The following is a 14,439-nucleotide window of genomic DNA, read 5'->3' on the forward strand; positions in this document are numbered from 1 at the left end:
CTTATTAGTGAGTGCATACCATGAGTCACCTTTTGAGTCTGGGTTACCTCACTTAGTATGATGTTTTCTAGCTCCATCCATTTGCCTAAGAATTTCATGAATTCATTGTTTCTAATGGCTGAATTTTTAATAGGGTTATTTGGTTCCCCAGTGTCTAACTTCTTGAGTTCTTTATTTGTATTGGATATTAGCCCTCTATCGGATGTAGGGTTGGTGAAGATCTTTTCCCAGTTTGTTGGTTGCTGTTTTGTTCTTTTGACAATATCCTTTGCCTTACAGAAACTTTGTAATTTTATGAGATCCCATTTGTCAATTCTTGTTCTTAGAGCATAAGCTATTGGTGTTCTGTTAAGGAACTTTTCCCCTGTGCCCATGTCCTCAAGGGTTTTCCCCAGTTTCTTTTCTATTAGTTTGAGTGTGTCTGGTTTTATGTGGAGGTCCTTGATCCACTTGGAGGTGAGCTTAGTACAAGGAGATAAGAATGGATCAATTCTAGTGGAGTTTTTTGGGTCACTTAGGTAGACTATCATGTCGTCTGCAAATAATGATAGTTTGACTTCTTCTTTTCCAATTTGTATCCCTTTGACCTCCTTATGTTGTCGAATTGCCTGAGCTAGTACCTCAAGTACAATATTGAAAAGATAAGGAGAAAGGGGGCAGCCTTGTCTGGTCCCTGATTTCAGTGGGATTGCTTCAAGTTTCTCTCCATTTAGTTTGATACTGGCTACCGGTTTGCTGTATATTGCTTTTATAAACAACTTCAGCAAAGTGGCAGGTTATAAAATCAACTCAAGCAAATCAGTGGCCTTCCTATATTCAAAGGATAAGCAGGCTGAGAAAGAAATTAGGGAAATGACCCCCTTCACAATAGCCACAAACAATATAAAGTATCTTGGGGTGACTCTTACCAAACATGTGAAAGATCTGTATGACAAGAACTTCAAGACTCTGAAGAAGGAAATGGAAGAAGACCTCAAAAAATAGGAAAACCTCCCATGCTCGTGGATCGGTAGAATCAATATAGTTAAAATGGCCATTTTGCCAAAAGCAATATACAGATTCAATGCAATACCCATCAAAATCCCAACTCAATTCTTCACAGAGTTAGAAAGAGCAACTATCAAATTCATCTGGAACAACAAAAAACCCAGGATAGCTAAAACTATTCTCAGCAACAAAAGAAAGTCTGGGGGAATCAGTATCCCTGACCTCAAGCAATACTACAGAGCAATAGTGTTAAAAACTGCATGGTATTGGTACAGTGACAGGCAGGAGGATCAATGGAACAGGATTGAAGATCCAGAAATGAACCCACACACCTATGGCCACTTGATTCTCTACAAAGAGGCTGAAAACATCGAATGGAAAAAAGATAGCCTTTTCAACAAATGGTGCTGGTTCAACTGGAGGTCAGCATGCAAAAGAATGCGAATTGATCCATCCTTGTCTACTTGTACTAAGCTCAAATCCAAATGGATCAAGGACCTCCACATAAAGCCAGACACTCTGAAGCTAATAGAAAAGAAACTGGGCAAGACCCTTGAGGACATCAGTACAGGGAGAAAGTTTCTGAACAGAACACCAATAGCGTATGCTCTAAGATCAAGAATTGACAAATGGGACCTCATAAAATTACAAAGTTTCTGTAAGGCAAAGGACACCATCAAGAGGACAAATCGGCAACCAACAAATTGGGAAAAGATCTTCACCAATCCTACATCAGACAGAGGGCTAATATCCAATATATATAAAGAACTCAAGAAGTTAGACTCCAGAAAACCAAACAACCCTATTAAAAAATGGGGTACAAAGTTAAACAAAGAATTCTCACCTGAAGAACTTCGGATGGCGGAGAAGCATCTTAAAAAATGCTCAACTTCATTAGTCATTAGGGAAATGCAAATCAAAACAACCCTGAGATTTCATCTTACAGCAGTCAGAATGGGTAAGATTAAAAATTCAGGAGACAGCAGGTGTTGGAGAGGATGTGGAGAAAGAGGAACACTCCTCCACTGCTGGTGGGGTTGCAAATTGGTACAACCACTCTGGAAATCAGTCTGGCGGTTCCTCCGAAAACTGGGCACCTCAGTTCCAGAAGATCCTGCTATACCACTCCTGGGCATATACCCAGAGGATTCCCCACCATGTAATAAGGATACATGCTCTACTATGTTCATAGCAGCCCTATTTATAATTGCCAGATGCTGGAAAGAACCAAGGTATCCCTCAACAGAAGAGTGGATGCAAAAAATGTGGTATATCTACACAATGGAGTACTATTCAGCCATTAGAAACAATGAATTCATGAAATTCTTAGGCAAATAGATGGAGCTAGAGAACATCATACTAAGTGAGGTAACCCAGACTCAATAGGTGAATCATGGTATGCTCTCACTATAAGTGGATATTAACCTAGAAAACTGGAATACTCAAAACATAATCCACACATCAAATGAGGTACAAGAAGAAAGGAGGAGTGGCCCCTTGTTCTGGAAAGACTCAGTGAAGCAATATTCGGCAAAACCAGAACGGGGAAGTGGGAAGGGGTGGGTGGGAGGACAGGGGAAGAGAAGGGGGCTTAAGGGACTTTCGGGGAGTGGGGGGCTAGAAAAGGGGAAATCATTTGAAATGTAAATAAAAAATTATATGGAATTAAAAAGAAAGTAAAAAAAAAAAAAAGAATGGATCAATTCGCATTCTCCTGCATGCTGACCTCCAGTTGAACCAGCACCATTTGTTGAAAAGGCTATCTTTTTTCCACTGGATGTTTTCAGCTCCTTTGTCAAAGATCAAGTGACCATAGGTGTGTGGATTCATTTCTGGGTCTTCAATTCTATTCCATTGGTCCATTTGCCTGTCCCTGTGCCAATACCATGTAGTTTTTAACACTATTGCTCTGTAGTATTGCTTGAAGTCTGGGATACTAATTCCCCCAGAAGTACTTTTACTGTTGAGAATAGTTTTAGCTATCCTGGGTTTTTTGTTATTCCAGATAAATTTGAGAATTGCTTTTTCTTTCTTTCTTTCTTTCTTTCTTTCTTTCTTTCTTTCTTTCTTTCTTTCTTTCTTTCTTTCTTTCTTTCTTTCTTTCTTTCTTTTAGAATATTGTTTTTATATTGGAAATAGATTTTTTTATTCAATATATTTTTTATTTACATTCAAATGATTTCCCCTTTTCTGGCCCCCCACTCCCCGAAAGTCCCATACGTCCCCTTCCCTCCCCCTGTTCTCCCACCCACTCCTTCCTACTTCCCTGTTCTGTTTTTGCCCTATACTGCTACATTGAGTCTTTCCAGAACAAAGGGCCACTCCTCCGTTCTTCTTGTACCTCATTTGAAGTGTGGATTATGTTTTGGGTATTCCAGTTTACTAGGTTAATATCCACTTATTAGTGAGTGCATACCATGATTGATCTTTTGAGACTGGGTTACCTCACTTAGCATGATGTTCTACTGTTCCATCCATTTGCCTAAGAATTTCATGAATTCATTGTTTCTAATGGCTGAATAGTACTCCATTGTGTAGATATACCACATTTTTTGCATCCATTCTTCTGTTGAGGGATACCTGGGTTCTTTCTAGCTTCTTGCTATTATAAATAGGGCTGCTATGAACATAGTGGAGCATGTATGAGAATTGCTTTTTCTAACTCTGTGAAGAACTGAGTTGGAATTTTGATGGGGATTGCATTAAATCTGTATATTGCTTTTGGCAAGATGGCCATTTTAACTATATTACTTCTGCCAATCCACGAGCATGGAAGTTTTTTCCATTTTCTGGGTTCTTCTTCAATTTCCTTCTTCAGAGACCTGAAGTTCTTGTCATATAGATCTTTCACTTGTTTGATTAGAGTCATACCAAGATACTTCATATTGTTTGTGGTTATTGTGAAGGATATCATTTCCCTAACTTCTTTCTCAGCCTGCTTATCCTTTGAGTATAGGAAGGCAACTGATTTGATTGAGTCTACAATTTCTCTTAAATTAACAACATCTCTTACACTATGTGTTTAACATCTGGTGTGTTATTAACCACTAAGAGGGAGCTCAATACTTAATGGCTTCCATGTGATTGGAGCAAACATGTCTATCTTAAAGATTAGTAGGCAAATCAGAGAGGGAAAAAATTTTCCCAATATTAGAAAGCTATGGACTTTAAATAGTACCTATAGCTATTGCAGAGGAGGGCACTAAGTGGTCAGGATCTATGCAAATGGCTACAGATATTTACTGAATATTTTATTTTTGTCTTATATTTATTAGTTACATGAGAACTTTATATTATACATTTTCATCATATCCACCCTCTCCTCCCACTCCTTCAAGCTCTCCCCTTCTGGACCCACCCATCTTGCTATGCTCTTTAAAAGAATCATAAGTACAGATGGTGCTGCCCATATACCCCCAGCCTTTTACTGGAGCATGAACAATGTCCCCACTCTGGAAGAAAGCTAAGTGTCCCTCTCCTAGCAACTATGGATTGCCAATAGTTCCCTAGCCATGGGTAAGACCTATCTCTACTCCATGCTGGCTAGAGTTTTGTGTGGCCTGAGTTTATGCAGGTCTTATGCATGCTTTCGACTTGTATGTATTTGCACGAGTAACTGCCCTGCTGTGTCTGGAAAATACTGTTTCCTCGTAGTCATCTGCCACTTCTGGCTCTTACAATCTTTCCACCTCCTCTTGATCAATGATCCTTAGACTCTTGGGACTAAAAGTGGTGGCATATATATATATATATATATATATATATATATATCTCCTATTTAAGGGTTGTATTTCTGCAGTCTTTAATTCTTTTCATCTGGATTAGTTGTGGGTTTTGTTAATAATCAGTAATTGCAGAAAGAAGCTTCTCTGTTGAGGCTTGAGAGACACACTTATGGGTATAACCAAAAGTCATTAGGACTTATCTTAATACGGTGCCTATTTAACAGAGTAACAGTAGTAGGTTCTCGCCTTGGACCTATGACTTGTCTAGTTATAGTTTCATGAACCCAATATCAATGCCAGGTGTGAGTTTCAACTTGTGACATGGGACATAAACTCAATCAGAAAATCATTGGTGATTCTCAAGATACTTGTGTCAATATTGCACCAACAGGCATACTTTGACAGGACCCAAATGTTTTAGTTTTCAGGGTTCACACAACACCTTACTGAAGTGGAAACTTAAGGGTTCTTTTGAAAGTCAGTTATGTTGATGGTGTTTTGCAAGAACAAAGAGGTAAAGGAACATTTCACTGAAGTGGACATAGGTGAAAAGAAGACTCATGAAGGAATGTTTAGCTGAAGCAGACACAGGTGAAAGGATTTCTGCTAAAGCAAGCACATGAAAGGACATGTGATGAAGGATTCTTTGCTGATGATATACACCTATATTGGGCCACCTTACATTATATAGTTGAGCTCCATTTGTTGGGACTCCATAGACAGAAACACACCAAAAAACTGTGGGTGGTGTGCTGGCAGTTTCTTGTTGCTTCTGAGGACTTGGGATGATTGGCAGAATGATTTCAGCTGAGACAGACTCACATGCTGAGACAAGACATGTAATGAGGTGAGACCCATCCGGACAAGTGATGTTTGGAGGAAGTAGAAATAGAACTCAGTGGAAAGTGACAGTGGCAGAGGCCGAGCTTGACTTGCTGGTAGAGCTAACTGTACAATGCTTGTTGGTCTCCTGTCTTCTCTGATCTTTGCTTCACTGAAGAAGGCACAGCCAAGAACTGCTCCTGGAGTCCCTCCTGGTCCCTCTGGCTGACTTGTGCCTATTTGGCTGAGGCCTGGATTTTCCTGCTAGGTTGTCTTCTGCTGTTATCCCAACACTACCGAACTGGACTGCTGGGACATGTATGAAGTGTTTGTGAGTAGATCAAGTTGCCATTGCTGACCTGTGAACTGAACTGCTAATTTTCTGACAATGCAGATGGGATTTGCTCCAAAGAACCATTTCTAAACAGGCCCACTTCCCCAGTATCCTTTCTTTTCTACTACCTCTTGTGGGTGGCAGACCATGAGGGAGGTTAAAGCATTTAGGAACCATCATTAAAAGAAGACTTTGAAGAAACTGAAGTTCCACCTTACAACACTAGGAAAGCTAGCCAGTAAGGATAAAGCTTCCTGGTGAGTAGCAGCTTGATTTGTCTGTATTCAGTGACTCCCATATGTGAGAGCTTCAGCAAGAGTTTGACCATCAATTTCTGGAGGGTAGCTAATAACATTGGCAATAACCTATAGGGTTTTGTAAAATATGGGGCCTCATATGGCACCTTATTCACACAGTAATTTTATTTGTTCATCTACAGTTTCTAGAAGAGGCATTATTACCCATTATAGGGTAACTCCATATGTATATGTATATATTTTAGGAAATTTCTGTATTAGTAGTTTTCCATATAACTTTTTATAAAAGTAGACTCGGAAAATGGACACCATGTTATTGTTTTGAAGAGTATAATTTTTGAAATATTAACTCCTTTGGTTTATAAGTATAAACAGTTTCATATAAAGAGTCTAAAAATTTATATCTTAATAAAATGACTCCAGCTTGTTTGGAACAAGTAGAAAATGCTAATAATGTGTTAGAAGAACATAAATAATATATTATATAATACCCCATGTGATAATATGCTAGTGCAAATATATAATGCAAATAATAGTTTACAATATTATGATAGCATATGAAAATTGGTATAATAATAGAATATACTAATGAAAGTATCCCAATAGATTATAGTATTGTAATAATGAGAAGTGCATACTCATTAGGACAGTGTGAGAACTTGTTCCTGGTAGTTTGATCAAAGAGAAAGAAAAGATATCTGAACTTTAATATAATAAAAGGAATATATTTTTCTGTTGGATTTACCTCCAGACTTGTGTCAGGACCCACATCCTGTTTATCATCTTAGCCCTTGTATCCTCCTCATCTTATTTTATCATATACAACTTTCAGGCCTACTATGCATATGTAACTTATACATAGGGTTCTTGGGAAAGATGTGGGTAGATGCTAATGGCTTGCTGCCATCAAGCCTAGATTAATCAGTGCGTTCAGAGAAGTGAGACCTTGCTTCAAAAAACAAGGAATGACACCTACGGTTGTCCTTTGGCATTCACACATGACTACTTTAAATATTGTTTATTGCTAAAGAAAAAATATGTGTAGCATGGTATGTAGAAAGGTAAACTAACAAATGGACAAAATACAGCTTTTTGAAAATGAAAGTATCCTTGCGCATGGGAAGCTCCTGTGAGATATTTAACATGTTTCACCTATCTCTTTGAGGAAGAAGACATTCTAGATTTTCCATAATTGTAGACACTTAAGATCAACGACTTTCACTTCCCAACTCTTTAGTTTCCATTTAGAAAGTTACTAAGGATGATGTTGTCAATACAACAACAATCCATCCTTATGCATATCATATCACAAGTAATTAATCTATAATAGAAAGCCTGGTATTCAGGCAATGATCATTCTACAAAGCAGAATAAGAGAATAGAAATGTTCTATTTTACATATGAAGGTGACATTGGTGTGAATAGCTTAACGAAGGTGATCAACCCACTTACTCAGAAAGGCAATTTCCAAGTCATAAGAAGAACAAAAGCCCTAGGAAAAATCATGCTACCCGCCCCCCAAACCTCAAACTTGTTCCGGCTGAAGCAGCTGTTTTCCCAGTCCCAAGCCCCAAAGACAGGGCTCAAGGCTCAATTCTGTTTCTTTCCTGAGGTCATTGAGAGAAGCTGACCAGAAAATTTCTGAGAACAGATTTTCCTAACTTCCCCTTGTCTGCATTTGACCTCTGTGTTTCAGCGGGGCTCCATGCAGTTTCAGGTGATGCTAACCAGCATGAGAGCTTATCACTCGCAATTCTAATCAAACATTGGCCCTGGCCTTCACAGTCCCCACTTTTCTGGTTATATGTTCAATGTCAGTGACTGTATGACACAGTTTCATGAATCTCCCACAGGGCTGTGTGACAGATATTGACGACTGTATGTAAGTGGAATTCAGGTAATCCTCTCGCTGAGCCTCTTCTTCCTTTCTGAACTCTGTTTGCTTCGGTGTGAACCATTGTTAGCACAGCGACCATCTGTTGAGACCATGTCATACACAGGCTGAGAAGCGCTATGGATGGACATGATCTAGCACATTGTCTGGGAAAACCATCTTTCTGTTTTTCTCCTCCTCCACCATTACAGTGATGGCCATTGTTCCGTTCTTAACTGGACACATCCTGGTGTTTACTGCTGTGTCAGACAGGGGTGTTTCTAGCTCCCCACAGTGCTGGCTTCTGGAGTAGAATGGATCCATGCCCACCACTGCCTACTTAGACATTGCCTTGCTTCTTCTTCATGAAGAATGCATGAGGGTAACCCTACAGATAATGTGGAGGACCTCTAATGTTTGCTCTGAATCCCTATGTGTTGTTTGTTCTTCCATGCACATGTATAACTATGTATATATGTGCATATACATACACATACATATACATATACACACAGACACAGGCATACACACACACAAACATACACACACGCGCACATACACACACAAATACGTGTGTGTGCTGGACTTGCCTTGCCTCTTGCTTGTTGGACATTTGGGTTCCTAAGAAATGTTTCTTTCCTATCCACATCAAGGCCATACAGCAAAATCACATGAAATGTTATACCCATACCTCACCTCAGAACAGGAAGTTGAAAATTAGAGAACACAACTAATTTTAATCAACATTACAAGGAGTTTTCCAGAAGTATCTCTATGGTCAGACACTTCTGCCTAGGTGAACTATGCCCATAGCACCCTTCAGAATTGAGGCTCACTATCTAGCAAGTGCTTTGTCTAGTCTCTCAAGCACCTTCCACTTCACCCCAGGTTCACTGGACCTCAGTGAAGCAAGTTCTGGGGTGCTGAGTGAATCAGTCGATGGTTGGATTAAGGTCTTTGGGACTTTTGTCATTAAGAGTGATTACTCATAGGTTACTCCCCTTTCCTTCAGTTGACTTTATTTCTAAACCAATTAGTTCTTAATTTAAATAATCTGCACTTCTTAGAGACTGAAAGGTTTGCTAGTAATGTATTATATATTGAATTATGTTCTCCTATAAGTCATACATTGGAGATTTATTATCCATATATAGCCCGTATGTTTGAAGACAGGCTTCTAAAGAGATGGGTAACTTAGAATGAGGCCTTTAAAGGCAATGTTTGAACACATTATCACTGGTGTCAAGAAGAGGAAAGGATATCAGGGACATTTGAAAAAGCTACCAGAGATGGCTACCAGCAAAGCAAGGAAGGGGGTCTCAAAGGCCTTTAACTTGTACTTCTAGCTTCCAGACCTGTAAGATTTTTCTTGTTTCGGGCACTCAGTCTGTGGAATTTTGTAATAGTACTACCTAGCTACCAAATACAGGTTTTTATAACCAAGAAATAGACACAAAATAAATGTTCCTGTCTCTCAGTTCGGAAAATGCAAATCTACAGTCAGCAAGATTAACTTTTCCTAAGGTCCCTCCTTGGCTAGTATAAGTGTTAGACAGCTCTGAGGGGAAATGCCTCCCCAATAGAAGTTTTACAAGTCTGAGGGCAAGGTTTCCTCAATGCAAGCATTACAACTCTGAAGGGAAAGATATCCTGCTAGTTTGTGGGTGAAGCTTGATGGTGGGAGGCCCTTAGTGGCAGGATCTGGACACCCCTGTGCCTCACCGGGCTAAGCCTGTTAAAGTATTCTGAAAGGTAGGGCCTGGCAGTTGAGGACCTCAGGGACAATGACCAGCCTAGAGGGGCTTACACCTGGTGCATGGCCACTTTCTCCCAGGGTGTTTCCAGGGTCATCTGTCTCTGTGGCTTCTCCTACTTTCTACTTCTTACTAGAGTATATTAATTATATGGGTCAGGAGCATCCATAAGGTCCTGTCTTACCTGAATCAGCTCTCTTGGAGGTGTAACTGTTTTCTCCAATATAATTTTTTTTTTTTTGGTTTTTCGGGATTTGTTTTTTTTTTTGAGACAGGGTTTCTCTGTATAGCCCTGGCTGTCCTGGAACTCACTCTGTAGACCAGACTGGCCTCAAACCCAGAAATTTGCCTGCCTCTGCCTCCCAGAGTGCTGGGATTACAGACATGTGCCACCACCGCCCGGCTCCAATATAATATTTTTATTAATGGGGAATTTCATAGGATGCATACTGATCACACTAGTTCCCAGTCCTCCCAAGTCCACCCCCTACCCTTCTAACCCCTCCCCATCCCTACAAATACACTAAGTACAATTTGTATTGCTCATATACACACACAGTTAAAGTCCCTGTGGCCAATACTGCAAAGATAACTGAGTTGGATGACATCAGACACAGAGTGAGAGACATTGACAGTTTCTGCAAAGAAAAAAGAAGCAGTCTACATAATAAACCATTGAGGAGGATCCTTAAGATTGTGATAAAAATGCTGACATGTGGCTATCACCCTTGTTGGTTTCTGGTGGAGGGGACGGGCCTTAAACAGGGCCAAGACAGCAATCAGGCCATTTGGCAATTTGGGCTAACACAATTCTGCTCATAATACTGACCTATAGAAAGCTATGGTGTGAGACACAGACATTGGCTTCTCTGGAGACTGTCCTGGTGGCACCACCAAATAGCCTGGGAGGCAAACACTGTGGTCTCCCATTTAAAGGTGAACAAACTGAGTCCTAGCAACATGGAATCCAACCTTCCCTCTATGTGGAAAAGGGATAAATCTCTTTTCTGACCATTTGCAGCTTTCAGCCTGAGCTATTTTTTGATAGAATTGGCCAAAATTGTGATCCTTAATGGGCCTTAGCTTTCAGACCTGTTGTGGCATGAGATAACCAGAACAGAGCACCCAGCAAAGTGCTCAGACCCAGCAAATGCACTCAACAGAGGGACAGTTTTCATCATGGTGATTATGTTTAAGCCTTGAAAACCTTAAGTGCATAAAAAAAAAGAGGCCATCAAATTGGTGATTTTATCATCTGGTTCTAGGGAGATTAAGCCAATGCCAGGACACTGGACTAGGGATGTTTTCACACACATTAGCAGCCCTGGGAAGGAAGCATTGCTATTATCCTCTGAGGTGCAAGATGGCCTTGCAGCTGCTAAAGCTGTGGGAGGCCAGGATGAAATGCAAATGCCTGGGCTGTGTAGGCTCAGCAGATGGCCTCTCTAATGCTCTTCCCTCTACCCTCTCACCTCAGGCCACCGGACTCCTAGGTTGTCCATCACCCTGCTCTGTGTATTCACAACCCTGGAAATGACAAACCAACATGAACTACTCCCCCACCCCCACCACTACACACACACACACACAGCTTGACAATTATGCCCTCCTTTGGATATTTTGGTCAGATTCTTAGTCTCATAGTCCTGTAGCTCTTCCCAATAGACCTCCACTAGGTTCCATGAGAAATTTGCAGTACTATAGAAAGTATCTAGTATCAGTTTATGATGGTCTGTTGTACAACTTATTTCTATTGTTTTTTTTATTTTAATTTAAGTTTTTAAATGGAAGTAGCCTGGTAGCCCCCCAAACTTGCAATGAGGAAACTAAGGCCTACAGGAATTCTGCTCCAGAGACCCGGTACAAAGGCTTCTCAGAAAACTTAAAGAAGCATATGGTGCAGCCTTAGCATTGCTGAGAGTGTAGGCATCAGGTTCTAAATGGGCACTGCAGAGATGCCTGTTCACATGTACTGCAACGGTATTCACAGGAGCTGGAGTGCCCATCAACAGGTGAAAAGGAAAACGTGGTACATATGCACAATGGAGCTTTATGCAGCCATTAGGAAGACAATATCACACCAGTTTCAGGAAAATCAATAGAACTGGAGGTCATCCTGGCTGGGGAATAAGCCAGCAAGGAAAAGGTCCCATGGTTTCTCTCATAAGTGAAGCTCAGATTTAAGAAGAAAACCATGAACATGGAATGGTGATAGGAGAAAGAAAGAGACAGGAGGGGGAGAAGGAGACCGAGAACAAGAGAAGGCAACACCAGGGATGAATGACATTAAAATAGAAACTTTCTTGCTTGGAAATGTCAACTAAGGAATAGAACAAGGATAGACTGACATCCGATTGCTTACTGTGAGCCAGTTCTCCCTGGGCTTACAGGCCTAGTATGTGGCAACCACTGTCTTGGCCCGGGGTATTGTATTCACTTTAAGCTTCTAGCTATTTTGACTAGTGAAGAATTGAATGTGTGTGCAGGCCAGTAGCACACCAGGTCAATTCATTTCCAGTACTTCCTGCAGATTAGAAACTTATTTTTTAAAATGCTAATAGACTAATCATGAATCATTTATTGATTCAACAAAAACAAGACTGAGCATGAAGCTTTGCATCCACTGAGAATTTTTCTTTCCTTTCTATGAGGAGGATGTGGATGCTTAGCAATAAATATAACAAAAAAATGTCTATATAATATGTTAATATTGGTAAAAAGTTGAAGTGGAAAATGCAATCACAGCCTTCAGAGGGGCAGGGATAATTACTATGGTTTCAAATGCAAGAGCAAGGCTTGGAAACAGGAAAGGCCTGAGGGTTAGGTGTCTGCAAGGAACATTACAGACAGAAGGCAGAGCTTGGGGCCTGCTGGCATGTCTGGGATGAGCCAGGAGCTCAGAATCTGTCCTATCAGAGAACAATAGTGGCTCATGGCAGCAGGTGGGAAGGCTGTTCAGGGGATTGACCTAAGAATGATTACTCCTGAGCTTGAGAAACAAAGGAGGCCCAGGAACAGCTTTTTGCCTGGTTTGGGAGGTGACATCCTGTTCATCAACATTATCCCTTAAATAGATGATAGATTCTAGGGCTGCTTAGTTTAATTTTCAAGAAAATCCAGGATTCTCCATTTCTATATAAGTCTCTGATTACAAAACTAACAGTGAATTTTCCAGTTTTTTTGCATGTAGTATGCCTTCACTACTGTTTGCCACTATAGATTTCTGACAGATACTCAGGTGGGGACTTTGTATTGCCTCAGGTTGTCATGTGATTCCAACTCCAGAAGCAATGTCACATAGCTATGGGCCATTGTCTACATCACTTGTGTTCAGACACAAGTTACCTTTTAGTGTTAGAATGACCTGTGTGGTTGGTTTCCCTCCTGAAACTGCTAGCCAGCCAAGGCCAAGGATAGAATTTCCCTCTGCTTTAAACTGATTAGCACAAGGCTATACACATAATAGGTTAGGAATTGTTTATTGAATAAATTGACAGTGGTAACTGCATACAGATTGCATATATATTATGGATAGTAGGGAAAATGGAGCAAAAATAAAACTTGTGTTAGAAGCATTTAAAGGAGTTATTTTCTTCTGTGTTCTAAATTCCCCATAGTGTTTTTACATTGATTTTATAATTTTTAATGGAAGAAAATGTGATAAAAAAAATCAATTAATCTTCCCGGCCTCTATTTTCATAGAAGTTTGCCCTGGGATCTAGCCCCTACTGGGGAAAATTTGCGGCAGAGACATATTCACTGGTCTCCGGCACATCACCACCGAAGCCACAACCTCAGTGTTGATGTGGGATATTGCTGAGGTGGGAATTTACAAGTTCTCACGTGACAAGTAAAATCCGACCTCTTCCCACCCAAAGTCAGCTATCCCAGGCTAGAGGAGAACCAGGCTCCTTCTAAAGAAAATAGACATATTCAGGAACTTTCCCCCTGTGCCCATGTCCTCAAGGGTCTTCCCCAGTTTCTTTTCTACTAGTTTCAGTGTGTCTGGTTTTACATGGAGGTCCTCGATCCACTTGGAGTGAAGTTTAGAACATGGAGATAAGAATGGATCAATTCGCATTCTTCTGCATGCTGACCTCCAATTGAACCAGCACCATTTGTTGAAAAGGCTATCTTTTTTCCACTGGATATTTTCAGCTCCTTTGTCGAAGATCAAGTGACCATAGGTGTGTGGATTCATTTCTGGATCTTCAATTCTATTCCATTGGTCCACTTGTCTGTCACTGTGCCAATACCATGCAGTTTTTAACACTATTTCTCTGTAGTATTGCTTGAAGTCAGGGATACTGATTCCTCCAGAATTTCTTTTGTTGTTGAGAATAGTTTTAGCTATCCTGGGTTTCTTGTTATTCCAGATGAATTTGAGAATTGCTTTTTCTACCTCTGTGAAGAACTGAGTTGGGATTTTAATGGGGATTGCATTGAATCTGTAGATCGCTTTTGGAAAGATGGCCATTTTAACTATATTAATCCTGCCAATCCACGAGTATGGCAGATTTTTCCATGTTCTGAGGTCTTCTTCGATTTCCTTCTTCAGAGACCTGAAGTTCTTGTCATACAGATCTTTCACTTGTTTGGTTAGAGTCACACCAAGATACTTCATATTGTTTGTGGCTATTGTGAAGGGTGTCATTTCCCTAACTTCTTTCTCAGCCTGCTTATCCTT

This window comes from Apodemus sylvaticus, chromosome 1, assembly GCF_947179515.1.
Source record: "Apodemus sylvaticus chromosome 1, mApoSyl1.1, whole genome shotgun sequence".
In the NCBI taxonomy this organism is placed as follows: domain Eukaryota; kingdom Metazoa; phylum Chordata; class Mammalia; order Rodentia; family Muridae; genus Apodemus; species Apodemus sylvaticus.